This window comes from Balaenoptera musculus, chromosome 5, assembly GCF_009873245.2.
Source record: "Balaenoptera musculus isolate JJ_BM4_2016_0621 chromosome 5, mBalMus1.pri.v3, whole genome shotgun sequence".
Taxonomy (NCBI): domain Eukaryota; kingdom Metazoa; phylum Chordata; class Mammalia; order Artiodactyla; family Balaenopteridae; genus Balaenoptera; species Balaenoptera musculus.
Window position 1 is genome coordinate 120,558,719 of NC_045789.1, and position 17,798 is coordinate 120,576,516.

Sequence of the window (17,798 nt, forward strand, 5' to 3'; positions counted from 1 at the left end):
ATGGTTTTCAGCTTTTTTGAAAAAGAAAATTAAAAAGTGTCATGTTGACAACAAAAAGAGACCAGCGGAACTGAATGGGACTCAGGAACAGACCCAGGTCTATGCAAGAATTTAATACATGATAAAAAGAGTATCTCAGTTTAGTTGGGAGGGCAGGATTAGTCAATAAATATTGCTGGGGCCATTGGTTAACTATTTGGGAAAAAGTTCATTTGGCATCTCAGTCCAAATCATTCACCACATTAAAAGGTAGATAGAATGAAATATGTTTAAAAAAAAAATCCATAACACAACTCAGTGGAAATACAAAGTAGTATCTCATGCATCTCTAGAAAAGAAAGGACTTTCTAAGTTTAAAAGCAATTTAAAAATTAAAAGAAAAAGGAAGAAAATTTGACAACATGAAAATTTTAAACTGCATAAAAATTATGTAAAAGGCTTTCGAACTGGGAAAATTTACAACAAACAATGGTTACTCCTGATATCATCCAAATAATTTAGAAAAACACTGAGACTAGTAGGTTAAAAGTCTGTGGACATTAACAAAACGTACACACGCACTTAGAGGCAGGACAGGAATAAAGATGCAGACATAGAGAATGGACTTGAGGACACGGGGAGGGGGAAGGATAAACTGGGACAAGTGAGAGAATGGCATAGACTTACATATACTACCAAATGTAAAATAGATAGCTAGTGGGAAGCAGCCGCATAGCACAGGGAGATTAGCTTGGTGATTTGTGACCACCTAGAGGGGTGGGATAGGGAGGGTGGGAGGGAGACACAAGAGGGAGGGGATATGGGGATATATGTATACGTATAGCTGATTCACTTTGTTATACAGCAGCAACTAACACAACATTGTAAAGCAATTATACTCTAATAAAGATGTTTAAGAAAAAAAAAGTTAGCCAACCAGATTAGGTAATAGAATCAGCAGAGCACTAATAGCAGCTACAGCCATAAAAGTGCCAGATAATTTAAACTGAGGACAAGGCAGAATCTGGATATTCATTAACACAGGGGATTATTTTAAAGAGACCATTTGCCAGAAAATGACAAAATCATTGGGGATATCAGAGGTTGGTAAAAGAGCCTTGCTACCATGTGAGGTTCTAGGACCGAGTCCATGGACTCTCCTGAACAGTGGTTTACAAGCCACTTAATATTGGTTTGTAGATTTCAAAAAGCCTAAAAATCCCTGCTTACTGTGTATACAAAACCCTTGTCCTAACTTGACCAAATGTTCTCAGAGAACCTATTTGTATTACAGTGAACTGGAAACAGGAAGAGAAAGAGACACTGAGCCACAACTGAAACCTAAACCACAACTGAATAATGTTCCTTAAATAAATGAAATTGCGTATGTTGGTGTTCCCTGATTTAACATGATACTGTATGAGGACAAGTTGAGTTAACTGTACTTTTATGAAGCCCAGAAATAAGTCAGTACCCATATAGTCCAGTCCTTGCATGAAATCACATTCAGAGAAGCACAGTTCAGAAACCAAAAGCATATTAAAAGGAATTCACATCTTTACATGTATCTCTCTAAGAACATAAAGTGAGGTTGAATTTATAACTCACAATAACGCTTCTCAAATGCCCATTTCCTCCTCTCCCCAAGTCTTTCTCATTCCACAAATGCTCCACAACCTTTAATAGCCAAACTCCACCACATTCTCTAATCTCTGCCCCTGTGACTCTTTAAAAATCTCTGCTACTTTCCTTGGTCCTTTCAGATACTCCAATCCTTTTCCCCCCAATTTTCCTGATTCTGCTTCACAAGTCCAGAGTCTGGATGGTGCAGACTAAACTCTTCAGGAGAGCTGGCAGGAAAAGGTAAGGAGGAATGCAGGCTAGAAGCACAAATTAATAAATCATCTCCCTATCACACATTCAATTTTCAGTTATAATTTTAAAGATGAGTCAGAAACTGACAGACCAAATTGATGTTAATTGCTACCCATGTATTTAGGTACATTTTAGTGCAATTTCAATGGAAGGAGCATTCATGTCTTGTCTTTGTGCTCCAGCAGCCATAGCATCTAGAAGGCCTGACATATAGGAGCTATAAAATAGAGACACACTAGCTGATAAGACAATTAGAGCAGTTTGGAGGCTAGCAAAGAAATTTCCTCAAATACATCTTTGGGGCTTCTGACCTTGTCTGTTAGTTAATTCCTTGAAGACTGTCAGCTCCTGCCTTTCCTAGACCCTTACAGATGACGTCTCTAAACGCTCCTACTCATAAACACAAGAAGAGAATGTCTAAATCCCCAGCCCATCAGTGACTGGAAGTCTCCCCTACCAGCCATCATGTTGGCCTGGTCTGTGTACTTAACATCGTGCATGCTTTGGGTCTCTTGCTTTAATAATGCTGATCAAGATGAAGTAAATATAGGAAAACTTTGTTCTTGGGTTTCAAACAACATTATTCCATTAGCCTGACTTCTCAGAAGCAACCTTCATGCTGTGTTATTCTATTTGTTCTAAAAGATCAGAAACAAAGTTCAGCAATACATTAGATTGGCGTGTTTCTTGCCTGACCTAAGTCAGCATATGCCCAACTCTGATTCAGTTCATTTTGAATGATTACCCTTGGAAAATCTAAAAGATTTAAAAGAAAGACCTCAGAACATCCATATAAATGAAAATTCTCTTTTGCTTGGAAACCAGGTGATAATGAATAGCATGCATCTCCAAGGGGATGACAATGGGAAGATGCATGTACAAAGAATAACAAATGGTTTATGAGTAGTATAAATTCACAAGAACTGTTCAATTAAGGTTTCTGAATTTTTTAAGAATTCTCCGTGTTAAACTCAGTGAATACAGTATTGGTTTTTATATACTGATGGATCCATGTTAGGAGACAAAAATCACATAAATTATTTTAGCAGAGAGAATTTAGTATAAAGAATTAAACTCTGGGCTTTCTGTTGAGTTATTTGTAGTGAGGTGGATGGACCTAGAGTCTGTCATACAGAGTGAAGTAAGTCAGAAAGAGAAAAACAAATACAGTATGCTAACACATATATATGGAATCTAAAAAAAAAAAGGTTCTGAAGAACCTAGGGGCAGGACAGGAATAAAGACACAGATGCACAGATGTAGAGAATGGATTTGAGGACACAGGGAGGGGGAAGGGTAAGCTGGGATGAAGTAAGAGAGTAGCATTGACATATATACACTACCAAATGTAAAATAGATAGCTAGTGGGGAGTAGCTGCATTGCACGAGGAGATCAGCTCAGTGCTTTGTGACCACCTAAAGGGGTGGGATAGGGAGGGTGAGAGGGAGATGCAAGAGGGAGGGGATATGGGGATATATGTATATATATATATATATAGCTGATTCACTTTGTTATACAGCAGAAACTAACACAACATTGTAAAGCAGTTACACTCCAATAAAGATGTTTTTAAAAAAAAAAAGAGTTAAACTAGGTAAAAGAATGTTTTAACTGAAAAACTAAGAATTCAAAAAAAATTAAAGAACAATAGAGTGTCATGAAAGTAACAACCATAGGAAGCAGCTACCACCTCTAGGGTTAGGACAACAAAGGGAAGACGTTGGAACTATTAAAATTAGAACTTTGAACAAGGAGCTCCATGGAGCTGATATTCAGATCTCTAAAGAAAAGATGTTCCTCAGCTGTAGCAGGTGTCTCTGAGTTTGGAGGAGGGACCCCACGGGGCAGGGATTCAGACTTCTCAGAGGGGATGCTTAATGACAGCTGCTCGTGTCCCAGAGGGACACAATGAAACTTAATTCTGCAAAGGTTGGAAAATCTGCAAACTGAATCCAATTGCTTCTATGCGAATTAAGGGCCACTGTCGGAGAGGGATACTGACGAGAATCCAAGCTGACCAGAAGAATGGGAAGAACCTCCTTTTTTCTTTCTCCTCCAGATTTGTAGTTCTCGCTGATGCCCCCTTTGTCAGAGTCTAACAGAAAGCTAACTGACAAGAAAATCCTACTTGCAGAATCCAGCCCTAACATCACAAAGCAGAGTATAAAGGGTGGATTTGGACCTGAGACACAATCGCTGCATAACTGATGCAATCTACCCCTTTGGTACCCAGCATCCATTCACGCTTATTCTACATATATTTGAACTTTCATACAGCAACAAAAAGAACTCCATATTTGCACCTAACATAATGGAACTATCCTTTAGACAAGTGAAGGCATTCTCATCCTCTCCCCAAAATATGGAGATACAAAGTCCCAACTATCATTTTATTCCTCTCTGAGCTATGTTAATTACACCTCAAATTCAGTCACAGCCATATGTAAATGTTCTGTTATCTAAAGATGATGTTGTAAAGTTTACCTCCAACAAAACTTGCCTAAGTTTCTAAAGAAAAGGAAAATATATATGTGTATGTACACACATACACCGACAAGAAAGAAGATATATAAATAGCTGCTGCAGACCTCATTTCAGCCTTTGTTGATATTTATAACCCCTTTCTTCTACATCCCATTCATGTTTTCTTTGTCCTCAGGCAGGGCCTCAGGTGGTCAGGATTCTCTACCCTACATGCAGACCAAAACTTTATTTCTGAAGGCTCTATATCTCTAGTTGTCCTATCCTTTTTTAGTTTCTGTAGTTTCCTATTAACTTTTGCTCTTGAACAGGAAGTACCAAGAAATCTCCAAAAATTTCCTGGGTTCCAAACATATTCCTCTGATGTAGTTTGAATGTTCATGTCCCTCCAAAATTCATACGTTGAAAACCTAATGCCCAAGGTAATGGTATTGGGAGGTGGGGCCTTTGAAAGGTGATTAGGTCATGAGGATGGAGCCCTCACAAATGGGATTAGTGCCTTTATAAAAGAGACCGCAGAGAGATCTTTTGCCCTTCTGCCATGTGAGACTACATACAACAAGAAGTCTGAAGCCCTGAAGAGGGCCCTCACCTGACCATGTCTGAGACCATCCTGATCTCAGACTTTCAGCATCCAGAACTGTGAGAAATAAATTTCTGTTCTTTTTAAACTAACCAGTATATGGTATTTTGTTACCAAAAAGACTAACACATCCTCATTGCCACTACTATATAGCAGGAACCCAGTTCCCAACTGGAAATCAGGATCAAGCAGTAGAATAACCTCCTTCTTGACCTATTAGTTCAATGACATGAGGACTCAAGTGGCCAAGTGGCAGTCTCAACACTTAGTTCAATAGAACCATTGTGGTGTCCCCCTTCGGAACCAAGACCACCAAACCATCTGTAAACCAGGCCTACCTAAGGTTTGTTCTTTCTCAGTCATAAGTTCATAAGGAATTCTCCATGAAGCCATAGGTATGGGAGAAAGAAAAAGACAATACACCAGCAGTTAGTGCTGAAGGAGCCTGAGGTACCTGCTCATGCAACTCCCTTGTTGTGTCGTTTAGCACAAGCTCAGCTAAATTTCTTATTTGCCATTTTCCATTTGATAATTGGTTGCTATTGCTCATACCTAAATTTAGGGCTCAGTGGCTCAGAGAACACCTGATTTATGACAGAAATCTTAGGTCACCTAGTCACTTAATGTCCAATGATTAAACATTCAGTCTCTCCTGAGGCCTAGTAGCAAATCTGGAGCTATTTCTAAAAGAATAGTTATCTGTAAAAGAAAGCCTGGGTTTGCTCAAAAGCTCTAGATTATCTGCCCTATATTTCTCCTATTAGTGCTTGCCAAAGCCCTTATAGTGCATCCCTAGACTCCACAGGCTTTTCAAGTACCATCAGATCATAAAGCCTAAGTGAAAAAAAGCTTTCGTTGCAACTTGGACTTGCTACAGAGCCTTCTCTTGCTGTTCTCATTCAAAACTGGCAGCCTACAGGTTACTTGGTAGGAGGTATCAAACACTCAGATATGATACACATTGCCTCCAAAATCCAAAAAGGCCTACCTAGCATTGTGCCTCTTTTTGTTATTTGGTAGTGCAAGGTGCAGCAACTTGTCTTTCACCCTTGTGGTGGTACCTCAGAAATTTCGCTGAGTTGGTTTGGTGGGTCTCTAAATTTTCATGGGTTTATAACCCATTCTTTGTTTCTCATATGTCTTACTAAGGCATCTAAATAGCTTGCTATTTCCTGTTCACCAGAGACAATAAGCATATCATCATCAATGTATCACTTCTACCATCAGTGGGGAAATGTGATGTTGTTTAAAATGTCAAGGTGTTCTCTATGGAAGTTATTATGACAGAAAACAAGAAAATTAACGTAGTGCTGAGGAAGGACCACAGAAGTTTATTATAGGTCCTACCATGCAAAACAAACTACTTTTGTGGTTCTTGCAAATTAATATGGAGGGGGAAAAAGCATTTTCCAGGTCAATAGTTGCACACCAGATGCCAGGTTGTGATTTGCTTTACTATCTGCTTCAGTAAAGGTGCCACATCTTGAGCAGCAGCTGCAATTAAACTCAACACCTGATTAAATGTATGCTATTCCACGGTCATTCTCCAAGATCCATCCCACTTCTACAGAGTCCAAACAAGCAAATTAAATAGAGATGCAACTCATATCATTATACCTGCATCTTCCAGGTCTTTGATAGTGGCAACAATCCCTGCAATTTCTCCAGAGACGCAGTATTGCTTTTGTTTACCATCCTGGCAGGAAGGGGAAGTTCTAGGGGCATCCACGTGGTCCTTCGTATCTAACGTCTTTACTTCATAAGTCAGGGAAGCTGTGTGATGATCCTTCCAACTGACAAGTATGTCTATTCAAATTAAGCAGTCAGTAACTTAGGAAATAACAACAGGAGTCTGCAGATCTATTGAGCCCACAGTGATTCAAATTTAGGCCAAAAAATCCCTGTGTATCACTTGACCACCATACACGCTACTTCGACTAGCGGACAACAGTGGCATTTTGGTTCCCCTGGATTTAGCATCGATTCAGAGCCTTGTAGTAATCCTTCAAAAGTCTGGGTATTTCCTTTTTCCCAGTGTTTATTCACTCTAGTAAAATGCTACAGTTCCCTTTGGAGAAAGCTTGGAGAAAGATTTTCAGTACATGAAAAATTTTCTGACATGATCTTATAGTTCAAAAAAATAAGGGTTTTTTGTGAAAGCATTTATGGTAGAGCAAAAAGATGATGAAATTTTTGTTTCCGTCCATTCATTCAAAAAATGTCAAATGTACCAGAACTTTTTAAAGCTGACAGATATAAAGAAGTAACCTTAAGGATCTTACAATTTAGTAAACAGAAAAAGGAAATAATCTTATATTTCATATAACTTCAGATTGTGACAAATTCAACAAAAGGAATAAACAAGGTGATACGATAGAGATATCAGATGGAGATTTGGGGGGTGACACATCAGAAAAAGTGGTTGACAAAGGCTACTCTAAAAATGTGAAACTGAAGTTAAAACCTGAAGAAAACAATGAAACCAGCCATGACAAGCTGGTAGGATAACTTCCCAGGCAGAAAGAACAAGTCTGGAGGAGAGCCTGAGGTGGTACGTAGCAGAAGCTCTGTGAGCCAAAGGAAGGGTGGTATGAGACGAGCTTGGAGAGACAAGTTGAGGCCAACACACAGGTCTTTGTAAGTAAGGAATTTGTACAGTAAGTTCTGCTATAATACAACATACGCATTTCTAAAAACCACGGAGCTATGCAAAATCCTACAATAAAAACACAGGGCTCATGGGAAAACAAAGGGCTAAAGGTAAAAGACTCAAAACATTTGCGACACTTTAAAAAATGATAGAAACCTAACATAGCAGCATATTTTTAACAATTAAGTACATAGATACTACAAAAACCATGGCACTTTACCTTTAAAAAGACCTGAAGTTTGCTGGTGGAAGCGGGCGTCCGAAGGGTTGCAGCTCCGAGCTGAGCTCTTCTGGAGTGGCGGAAGGAGGGTTATCTGAAACCCAGGTGGAGCTACTAACACCTGATGTGCACAGGTGTGGCTCACACCCTCAGTGAACTGCGGTGGCTGCTGGGTGTTTGAGGTGCGGGCACGTGTGCCTCATTCACCAGGGGCAGTTCCTGCTTTTCACACATAAGCAAATGCGAAACTCGCATTATGCTTAAAATTGTTCCTTACACATAGCAGTCACTTCTTCAAAAAAGCATTACAGTAGAACTGACTGTATTTTATTTTAATTGTAGGGGAAGCCATTGGGAGGTTTTTAAATAGTGAAGTGGCATGATGGGATTGTGTTTTAAAAGCTTACCCTGGCTGATCTGTTGCAAATGGATACAGATGGGGTAGGAATGCTGTTTACTGGGTTGGGTAAGGGAGAGGGGCAGGTTGGAGGGAAGTGGTCTAGTGGGAATGACGAGTAGGCAGGTGGATCTACGCTTTCAATCTCGGTGGGAAGGTCAGAGCTAGAGATACAACCAGCATCTGGAGAGTATTTATGTAATGAGACTACATGAGATAAGCTAGGAGGGTGGAGGCCTGGGGCCTTTCTCATCACTGCAAGGATGAATTAGAGACCCTATGCATGTCCACTTTTCTTGTTCTGATTGGGTGTCTAAGGTTTCTATATATGGTCACAGCACCATGACAAAAAAAAAGAGAAAGAAAGAGAGATGGAGGGAGGAAAGGGGAGAGGAGATGGGAGGGGAGAGGAGGGAAGTGGAAGAGAGAAGAGGGGAGGGGAGGGGAGGGGAGAGGCGGGGAGGAGACACCATAAGATCCAGGACTCTGATCTATAATGCACTTATGGAAACCAAGCTGCAGCAAAGGCATAACTACATTACAGTTGGCCCTTGAACAACACAAGTTTAAACTGTGCAGGTCCACTTACATGCAGATTTTTTCAATAGTAAATACTACAGTACTTCATGATCTGGTTGGCTGAATCTGCCCACAAGGCTCCTGAGGAGCCAATTATAAAGTATCTGCAGATTTTCGACTTTGCAGAGGGTCGGCGCCCCATCCAGTGCTGTTCAAGGGTCAACTGTATTTGGCAAGAATCCATGCATCTACTACACCTTCCTTCCTTTATACATAATTCTTTAACCCATTATTCAGTCTGGGATATTTTGTGGGGTTTTTGGTAGAAAGAGAAGTAAGCACTATTGTAGACTAAATAGGTATATATTTTGCATGTGTGCGTGAACACAGGTGAATTTTTTTTGCTTGAAACTTTTTCTCATACATTTATCTACTCCTGAAGTGATAACTTTTAAGTGTTTAAAGTTTCTAAAAGAATGAAGAGCCAGTCCCCTCAAGGAATAAGTTGTTAAAATGGACCACTGTCTTCCTCTAGATAAGAGCTTAATAAAATATAAATATAGTAATTTCATAAATGGCATCAGAAAATCTGCTTTATCTCTGATGCTATTGCATTCAAATGGCCACTATTTTTTTGTTTGTTTGTTTTTGTTTTTTTAAAGTTAATTAATTAATTTATTTATTTTTTATATTTATTTTTGGCTGTGTTGGGTCTTCGTTTCTGTGCGAGGGCTTTCTCTAGTTGCAGCAAGTGGGGGCCACTCTTCATCGCGATATGCGGGCCTCTCACTATCGCGGCCTCTCTTGTTGCGGAGCACAGGCTCCAGACGCGCAGGCTCAGTAGTTGTGGCTCACGGGCCCAGTTGCTCCGTGGCATGTGGGATCTTCCCAGACCAGGGCTTGAACCCGTGTCCCCTGCATTGGCAGGCAGATTCTCAACCACTGCGCCACCAGGGAAGCCCCAAATGGCCACTGTTTTTGACAACAATTACAACCACCAGCCAGATAGGCCTCCTAACCAGGTCATGTGCTAGTACAACATCTGCTCTATCTCCAGTCATCTGCCTATTACTAGTTTGCATCTCATCAAGAGCAAACTTGCTCTTCTTCCATTCCTGACTCTGGTACTTAAAAAACTTTTTAAATCTGTTTATTATATTTAATAACTCTTTATCTTAGAATAGTTCTAGAGTTACAAAAATACTGCTAAGATAGTACAGTGTTCTCATATATCCTGCACGCAGTTTCCCCTTTAATTAATATCTTATATTGGTTTGGTACATGACACAATTAATGAACCAATATCGATATATTATTAAACAGTGTCAATTGTTTATTCAGATCTCCTTAGTATTTACCTACTAACTTTTATCTGTTCCAGGATTCCACCAGGATACTACAGCACCTTTAGTTGCCTTGTCTCCCCAGGGTCCTCTGGACTGTGTTAGTTTCTCAAACTTTCTTGGCAAATGTGAGGAGTGTTGGTCAGGTATTTTATAGGATACCCATCCACTGCAATCTATCTGATGTTTTTTCTCATGACTGGAGTTACAGATTTTGAGGAGCAAGACCATAGATATAAAATGTCATTTTCATCACATAAAGTTCCTAGAAGAAAACAGAAAAAAAGCTCCTTGACATGGGTCTTGGCAATGATTTTTTTGGACACAACACCTAAAGCACAAGCCACAAAATCAAAAATAAACAAGTGGGACTACATCAAACTAAAAGTCTCCTGCATAAGGAAACAATCAACAAAATGAAAAGACAACTTGCAGAATGGGAAAAAATATTTGCAAACCATATATCTGAAAAGGGGTTAATATCCAAAATATATAAAGAACTCATACAACTCAACAGCACAAAATAATAATCATCATCATCCAGTTAAAATTGGGCAAAGGACCTGAATAGACATTTTCCCAAAGAAGTTATACAAAAGGCCAACAGGTACATGGAAATGTGCTCAACATCACTAATCATTAAGGAAATGCAAATCAAAATCACAATAAGATATCACTTCATCCCTGTTAGAATGGCTATCATCAAAAAGACAAGAGATAACGAATGCTGGCAAAGATGTGGAGAAAAGGGAACACTTGTGCAGTGTTGGTGGGAATGCAAATTGGTATAGCCACTATGGAAAACTTCCAGTATGGAAGTTCCTCAAAAAATTAAAAATGGAGCTACTATATGATCCAGCAATTCTACTTCTGGGAATATCTTTAAAGGAAACAAAAACACTAACTCAAAAAGATATCTGCACAACCATGTACATAGCAACATTATTTACAATTGCCAAGACATGGAAACAACCTAAGTGTCCATCAATGGATGGGTGGATATAGAAATTGTGGTATATATGATATTATTCAGCCATAAAAAAGAAGGAAATCCTGCCATTTGCAACAGCATGGATGGACTTTGAGTGCATAATGCTAAGTGAAATAAGTCAGACAAGGAAAGACCAATACTGTATGATCTCACTTATATGTGGAATCTTAAAAAAAATAAGAAAACTCATAGAAGAAAATCAGATTTGTGGTTAGCAGAGCAGAGGTGGAGGTGGGGAAGGAAAAACTGGATGAAAGTGGCCAATAGGTACAAACTTTTAGTTAAAGGAAAATGAGTACTAGGGATGTAATGTACAACATCAAGGCCACAGCTAACCCTGCTGTATGGTATATATGACAGCTGTTAAGAAAGTAAATCCTAAGAGTTCTCATCACAAGGAAAAAACCATTTTTTTCTTTTTCTCTTTTTGTGTATCTATATGAGATAGTGGATGTTAACTAAACTTATCGTGGTGGTCATTTCACAATATACATAAGTCAAATCATTATGATATACACCTTAAACTTATACAGTGCTGTATGTCAATTATATCTCAATAAAACTTGGGGGAAAAATAATACAGTCTCTCTGTTGTACTACCTGTCTGTCTCTTACCAAACACTTTGTAAATATGCTCACTCTTCTGGGGTGAACTTAGTCCCAGCTCCTATGTCAGAGTCCGTGTACTGCACAGCTGCACACTGCAGCCCACCCCCGGCATTGGAGGTCTGGATCCAGGTTCTGGGTCCTTGAGTCGGCTCATTTCTGCATCATTTACTGGATCTTGTCTGGTAAAATTCTAAGATGTAATACTGTTCACTACTGTTTTTATAGTCTTAACTTACTGCCTCAAAACCATAATGTTCTATTATGTTCATCAGATATTTATCCCCAACTGTAGCTGTTTCTTCCCGTCTTGAACAAGATTTATATCATACACTTAGTTCAGTCAGTACAGCCCTCTATTCAGTTTCTGTGCTTCCTTTTCTTTCTTTCTTATATGACTTATATGCTGAAATCTGGTAGCTGGTCTAAATATTGCAAACCCTATATAACCTTTGACCAAACAAACTCTAACAACTAAGGAGTAACCAGACTCAAAACCAAGGTTGGAGATTCAGTTAACTGATGTTATGTAAGAACAGATTATATAGTTGTCTGGGAGAAATCCTTCCACATTGTCTTACTTCCCAAGTTATGTATCAGCCTTGTGTATAGATGATTATTCTGTCATTTTTTCTTACACCACTTGATAAATAGCTTTCAATCTTCAGTACATAGTGAGTGATGACATCCTGACATAAAATCATCAATCAGATTTTTCCTGTATTCTGACAAATATATTCCATCACTTTAAAAGCCTATTTTATTATCAAGGAAATAAAAATGAGAGGCAAATGTATGTAGAGAATATGCCTTTCAGCATTCTTAATGAAATATTGGAAACAATTTAATTGTCCTATATAGTTAAATTATGATATAATCATATGATGGAATTACCATGCAGTTGTTGAAGAAAACATATAGTCAAAGTATATGTATTGACTGCAAGGAAGTTGAAAAGTGAAAAAAAAATAGTTTTGAAACATTTTGGTAAAACTATGATTCCCATTTTGGTAAAAAAATGCTTCTGCACTCATAAAAAATTCAAGAAAGACATTCTCTTTGAACACAACACAAAATATTAATCGCAGTTATCACTGAGATTACTAATAACTTTTATATCTTCTGTCATATCCATATTTTCTAATATCTCTACTATGAACATGTTTAATCATGTAACAATATTTTTAACTCTTCTCTGAACTGGTGAACCATCAAGTGATAGTGTTTTCATGTTATCTGTGGACTGTAATAGTTTGTATTTTTAATTCTAGTCCCATCCTTAGTTATAATTTAGTTGCATTGACTTCAAAATTAAGGACTCACATATTTAGGGAAAAAAGAGACAGGTTAAATATATACCATATTTTGTAAAACTATTCACATTGGAAAATATGGTAAATGGCTATTTCAGAAGGAGAGTGTTGTACACTAATATGTGAAGAGTGGTTTGTTCTGGTTGTTATTATTTTGAGTGACTTTTTTCTTTGCTTCCCTTTCTTTTCTTATTTTTCAAAATATGCTACCCTTAAAAGGTTTTTAAAAGCAGAAGACAAATGAAATGTTATTGGTATTATAATGTGCCATTATTCCATGGAATTCTAAAAATGCTAGCATAAACAGAGTAGCCTGGGACAAGGAGCTTCCCAGCCTGCCCTTTTCCTGCAGGGTATTCAGTTACACACCATTAACTGACTCACAGTAAAAGACTTGATAGTAAAGGCAACTCAATTGTAAACCACTTGGTGGCTGCGGGGACCACATCTTAGACAATTGGGGACCACTGAGTGCTCTGCATAGAGTAAGGGCACAGTATTTTTGTTGAAAGAAATAATAAAGACCTCAGTAGCCTTACTCAGAAGTTTCAGGAGATTGACATTCACCTGGACCCGCCGTTATCAAAAATCACTTATGTATTCATCCTTTCCCCCCTAGTCTTCAACCCACCTCAATTAACTAGAACAGGCAACCAGTCCCCTGTAAGTTGCCCAGTTCCTACCCCTACCTCCACTCTGCCAATGTCTCCTGTATATCCAGAGCTTCTCTAGTCCGCCCAAGACTGACTATCAGAGAAGGCTCAGCCCTCTATCTCCAATATATGATTGGGGTCTGTCTCACTCACAGGGACCCCTCAAGCTTTTCCAAACGATAAACCTCTTCTCAAGTTCCAGAATGTAACCTCAACAACCTATAGATATAAATAATTACATAAGTACCGTGATGTCCTGTTCTGCTTCCTACCACACATATTTTTAGGATCAGGCTATTATAAAACATATGCCTCTTCTAGAGAGACTAATAACATGGCACCCCTATAAAACTATATTTCACAAATATTTATTCAGCACGTTTTAGTGGCAGCAGGATTAATGCCAGCAAGGAATAATTTTTGTGAAGCTGCCATTGTTTTCCTAATTTCTTCTTGAGGGAACTGCCTATGTCAATAGGAATAAGACTTAGCAGTATTCTGAAAATAATACTCATATTTTTTTTTTATAAAGTGATGAACTTTTTGGCATCCTCTATAAGAAGTCAGACTTCAGGACCTCCATGAAAAAGGTACAGCTGACATAAAGAAATAAGATCCTGAAATAAAATGGCAAGACAGGAAAGAAACCAGATAAGAGGGTTGCAGAGAAAGTAAATACTCAATAACACTTATAATTAACTTTGGGAGAAGAAAAGATCAGAATTCACGTTATAAAAACTTGAGACCGTGAGGGAAAGGACAAATTTGAGACATGGTCTCAAAGCACAGAGAAAAACGATAAAGAAATGAAAACCAAGGAAAATAGAGAAGAGAGATCTAACCTAAGAATTATATTTTTCTCTCAGGAAGAAACTAAAACAATTGGAAAAAATCAAACCTCTAATTAAGCAATCCTCTAAATTTTAAAAAGAGTCTTGGGGTCTCAGATTAAAACAGTTCACCTCATTCCAGGAAAAGCCAACTAAAAGAAATTCATCATTAGATGCAGCCTGGTAAATTTTTTAAATCAAAACAATAAAGAAAAACAAGTCATAAACTTCCAGTCTGATGGAGGTAAAAGGAGAAGGGAAAGTAACACAGATTGGTCTCATTTTTAAAAATTTCTTCTACAGTGCTAAATGAAAAAAAGAAACATCTACAGCTTTTGAACAAGAACAAATTTTATAACCAACCAAGTTGCTTTTCATGCGGAAGACAACAAAATGACATTCACAGATATGCACAGATATGAAAAATATTTCACGAACATCCTTGCTCAAAAAACTCATAGAATATATACTGGCCAAGAATAAGTCAAAATAATAAACACTAATATCAGGAAATCATATATAGTAAGATTGATGAGTCCTTTCTGGAATTAAATTCCAAATTCAGGAATTTAGTTGGATTATCTGTACTCAGGAGGATTCTGCCCTCTAGGGGTAAAGCTTGATGAGTCTCTCTCTGAGTTCCTCTTCATTCATTTATTAAACAAATAATTTGTAAGCACCTCCTTTGTGCCAGACACTGTGTTGGGCTCTAAGAATATAGCAGTAAATCAGATAGTTGTAATCACTTCCTTAAAAAAACTTGCAGTCTAGTGTTTCACTTCTGTTCCATTCTCAGTAGAAAAGATCATTCTTGGGTCACATTCTTCATACTACATTAAGCAAGAATCTCTTCTCATATCTGCTGTCCACTTAAAATAAAAATAGGTGTTATCATGTTCCAGCAATGTTAGGATAGTTAAGTTATTTTATACTTGGGACACTGTGCCAGAAGAATTATTCTATGAAAGATCTTTGGTTTCCCCTCCACAGAAGCAGAACTGCACAGAGCAAAATAACAGTCATTTTCCTTGCCAGGAAACTCAAATAATGATTTTCTCCCACTTTAAAGATCATATTTAATGAACAGAGTCATTTGAACTTTTTAATTGGAAAAAAATGCAGATATTATTTGTCACAAAACACATATTCATATTGCCTTACATCCAAGAGTCAGGTTGGTTTTTGTGTTGACTATACCTTAAAATTAACTCTTATAGCAACTAAGTACATGAAAATGTTATGGAGTTTATAGAGGGCCTTAACTGACCTTGGTTTCAGCAGGAAGGGCAACCAGTTGGACAAGGAAGAGTTCAAAGAGGTGGCCCCTTCAGGGGAGATGGGGCAGCAGCTTGCGGCTGGATTTCCAGGAGAAGGCAAGAGGCCCAACGAGGCAGACGGAACATAGTACCAGGGCATCTGAAATGGTGACTGGGGCCTGCCACCCACCATCGCCCTGGAGATGTGCTACACCGTGGCCGACTCACAAGACTGCCAACAGGCGAGAGAAGAGGCTGACACAAGACAAGGTTGCTAGAAAAGGAATGAAGCAGAAGTGAAGTCCTGGGAGCCTGGGGCAGAAGGGGCAGAAGAAGTGGTGTCTTCAGACAAATCTGGGACCCAGAGATCCGCGGTAGGAATCCCACCCACAGCCCAGCAGGGCAACTGGTGACCATCCTCCGTGAGGGAGGTAGGGAGGTAGTTTAGAGACCGTCTTCTTTGTCAACCTGATTGGCGCATTAGGAATGGGGTCAAGGCTTCTGGAAAGGAGACGCACTGGTGGTGCAGAGGGAAATAGGAGAGCAAGGGCACGGGAAATAGGCATGACTTGCAGAAGAGGCTCTAACCAGCACGGGCGCTGACAAAGTCATTTCAGGACATGCAGTTCTAGGTGGCAGTCTGAGTAGTTATGAACCTTGGACTCTAAGAATGAGAATCAAGGCGTTAAAAATCTCACAAAAGAAAGAATGGGGGGGGGAAGCCATCAGCGCAAGAGAAATGTCATCAAATTTCTGGGAAATGAAAGAAGAGAAGGACAAGTGTTGTCTGATGAAGCCCTAACCAAAAATACACAGAGAAGAGGCTGCACACAATGAGAAAGACAGACTGCCCCACGGCACCCCAGAAAAGATTGTGCCTCACAAATATCAAGTAGCATGGAGGTGAGAATGGCATGCAGGACCTAAAACAGAAGAATTAATTGAAAATCTGTATATGAAACAAGGCACATACACACACAATACCCTGGAGCTCAGAACCCCTCTCACCAACTCCTTACCCCTACCCCCAGCCACAAAACAAAAAAGGAAGGAAAGAAGGAAAGGACGGAGGGAGGGAGGAAGGAAACAGAGAGGAGAGGAGAGGGGAGAGGAGGAGAGGAGGGGAGAGGAGGGGGGAAGGGAAGGGAGGCGGGGAGGGGAGGGAAGGGGAGGTCTTTTAAAAAGATTGCAGGGCACGTCTAAGCAGAACCAGGTCGGATAGTGAGTACGGCCACCCTCAGAGCCAAGCCACGCACATGCTGATATTTGGAGGTGCCCAGTAGGCAGCAGGTCTAGAGAGAAATCAGTCCAGTCAAAGGATGGGGGCTCCAGGAAACAAATCCCAGGAGGAAAAATGTGGGGAAGGTGCCGTAGAGTTCCCACAATGCTTGGATATTATAGACACTTAAGAAACAATAAAGGCAGATATCATGACGTTGGAAGATAAAAATATACCAGGAGGTGTCAGTTTATTTATCTCTTGTAAAAATAAAATACAGTGTGTGTGTGTGAAAAAAAAAAAGTATACCAGGAGGGAAATAAAATCATAGAACACAGCTAGGTTAGAGATTAGTCAATAATCTGAACTTTTCCATTTCAAATTGTAGGATCAATATACTGACAAAAGACTTAACTGGGACCATAGACCAGAGTGTTTATAGGATTAATCCTGACCATTTACAAAGCAAAATTACAGTTGACAAGAGTTGGAAGATGAAAAGGGGAGAGGAGAGGTGAAGTGTCTCTAGTACCCTTACCTTCCAAATGAGGGTTCTAGAGATTCTTTGACAGTTGTGGGAACAAAAAATGAAAATGTAAATATATTGTTTAAAGGTACATAGGTAACCTGAGAGGAACTAAGAAGAGCAACATATGAACACTGAGAGGAGGGAGAAGAGAAGATGAAAGGAAAGTGGGGTAGATGAGCTTGATCACCACCTATTACAGCACAGAACCAATAGAAAACCTTGAAATGAATAAATGAGGAAAGAGTAGTATGTATACATAGTAGTATTACAAGTATTACATACAAATATATATTTGATGGATGAAACTTCCTGGAAAAATTTAAATGGAAAATGATAAAAATGTTTAAGGCTTT